We start from the raw sequence: 2,964 nt of genomic DNA on the forward strand, positions 1-2,964 counted from the left end.
GAAATTGGAAGGTCTTAGAAGCTTGAAACCAAGCGCATACAACACAAAGGGCCTCAATGAGCTACTGGCCGCTCACTGGTGGCTCCAGCGCACGCGGTTCAGTCGCATCATTCACTCTGATGTGGTGTTCATGAAGTTGGGTGTTGAGGTGCATGTACTGCATTGTGACAGAAAGTCACTTTACAACATCTTACAAGCCCAAAGTGGATTTTGAAAAAAGTTTCCACGAGCGCATGTTTTGGCCGTCTCAGCCAACTGTCATGAAATATGAAAAGTAAACGTGTCTTCACTTTTCCTTCATAGCTTGAAATTGGAAGGTCTTAGAAGCTTGAAACCAAGCGCATACAACACAAAGGGCCTCAATGAGCTACTGGCCGCTCACTGGTGGCTCCAGCGCACGCGGTTCAGTCGCATCATTCACTCTGATGTGGTGTTCATGAAGTTGGGTGTTGAGGTGCATGTACTGCATTGTGACAGAAAGTCACTTTACAACATCTTACAAGCCCAAAGTGGATTTTGAAAAAAGTTTCCACGAGCGCATGTTTTGGCCGTCTCAGCCAACTGTCATGAAATATGAAAAGTAAACGTGTCTTCACTTTTCCTTCATAGCTTGAAATTGGAAGGTCTTAGAAGCTTGAAACCAAGCGCATACAACACAAAGGGCCTCAATGAGCTACTGGCCGCTCACTGGTGGCTCCAGCGCACGCGGTTCAGTCGCATCATTCACTCTGATGTGGTGTTCATGAAGTTGGGTGTTGAGGTGCATGTACTGCATTGTGACAGAAAGTCACTTTACAACATCTTACAAGCCCAAAGTGGATTTTGAAAAAAGTTTCCACGAGCGCATGTTTTGGCCGTCTCAGCCAACTGTCATGAAATATGAAAAGTAAACGTGTCTTCACTTTTCCTTCATAGCTTGACATTGGAAGGTCTTAGAAGCTTGAAACCAAGCGCATACAACACAAAGGGCCTCAATGAGCTACTGGCCGCTCACTGGTGGCTCCAGCGCACGCGGTTCAGTCGCATCATTCACTCTGATGTGGTGTTCATGAAGTTGGGTGTTGAGGTGCATGTACTGCATTGTGACAGAAAGTCACTTTACAACATCTTACAAGCCCAAAGTGGATTTTGAAAAAAGTTTCCACGAGCGCATGTTTTGGCCGTCTCAGCCAACTGTCATGAAATATGAAAAGTAAACGTGTCTTCACTTTTCCTTCATAGCTTGACATTGGAAGGTCTTAGAAGCTTGAAACCAAGCGCATACAACACAAAGGGCCTCAATGAGCTACTGGCCGCTCACTGGTGGCTCCAGCGCACGCGGTTCAGTCTCATCATTCACTCTGATGTGGTGTTCATGAAGTTGGGTGTTGAGGTGCATGTACTGCATTGTGACAGAAAGTCACTTTACAACATCTTACAAGCCCAAAGTGGATTTTGAAAAAAGTTTCCACGAGCGCATGTTTTGGCCGTCTCAGCCAACTGTCATGAAATATGAAAAGTAAACGTGTCTTCACTTTTCCTTCATAGCTTGAAATTGGAAGGTCTTAGAAGCTTGAAACCAAGCGCATACAACACAAAGGGCCTCAATGAGCTACTGGCCGCTCACTGGTGGCTCCAGCGCACGCGGTTCAGTCGCATCATTCACTCTGATGTGGTGTTCATGAAGTTGGGTGTTGAGGTGCATGTACTGCATTGTGACAGAAAGTCACTTTACAACATCTTACAAGCCCAAAGTGGATTTTGAAAAAAGTTTCCACGAGCGCATGTTTTGGCCGTCTCAGCCAACTGTCATGAAATATGAAAAGTAAACGTGTCTTCACTTTTCCTTCATAGCTTGACATTGGAAGGTCTTAGAAGCTTGAAACCAAGCGCATACAACACAAAGGGCCTCAATGAGCTACTGGCCGCTCACTGGTGGCTCCAGCGCACGCGGTTCAGTCGCATCATTCACTCTGATGTGGTGTTCATGAAGTTGGGTGTTGAGGTGCATGTACTGCATTGTGACAGAAAGTCACTTTACAACATCTTACAAGCCCAAAGTGGATTTTGAAAAAAGTTTCCACGAGCGCATGTTTTGGCCGTCTCAGCCAACTGTCATGAAATATGAAAAGTAAACGTGTCTTCACTTTTCCTTCATAGCTTGACATTGGAAGGTCTTAGAAGCTTGAAACCAAGCGCATACAACACAAAGGGCCTCAATGAGCTACTGGCCGCTCACTGGTGGCTCCAGCGCACGCGGTTCAGTCGCATCATTCACTCTGATGTGGTGTTCATGAAGTTGGGTGTTGAGGTGCATGTACTGCATTGTGACAGAAAGTCACTTTACAACATCTTACAAGCCCAAAGTGGATTTTGAAAAAAGTTTCCACGAGCGCATGTTTTGGCCGTCTCAGCCAACTGTCATGAAATATGAAAAGTAAACGTGTCTTCACTTTTCCTTCATAGCTTGACATTGGAAGGTCTTAGAAGCTTGAAACCAAGCGCATACAACACAAAGGGCCTCAATGAGCTACTGGCCGCTCACTGGTGGCTCCAGCGCACGCGGTTCAGTCGCATCATTCACTCTGATGTGGTGTTCATGAAGTTGGGTGTTGAGGTGCATGTACTGCATTGTGACAGAAAGTCACTTTACAACATCTTACAAGCCCAAAGTGGATTTTGAAAAAAGTTTCCACGAGCGCATGTTTTGGCCGTCTCAGCCAACTGTCATGAAATATGAAAAGTAAATGTGTCTTCACTTTTCCTTCATAGCTTGAAATTGGAAGGTCTTAGAAGCTTGAAACCAAGCGCATACAACACAAAGGGCCTCAATGAGCTACTGGCCGCTCACTGGTGGCTCCAGCGCACGCGGTTCAGTCGCATCATTCACTCTGATGTGGTGTTCATGAAGTTGGGTGTTGAGGTGCATGTACTGCATTGTGACAGAAAGTCACTTTACAACATCTTACAAGCCCAAAGTGGATT

This window comes from Sardina pilchardus, chromosome 1, assembly GCF_963854185.1.
Source record: "Sardina pilchardus chromosome 1, fSarPil1.1, whole genome shotgun sequence".
Taxonomy (NCBI): domain Eukaryota; kingdom Metazoa; phylum Chordata; class Actinopteri; order Clupeiformes; family Clupeidae; genus Sardina; species Sardina pilchardus.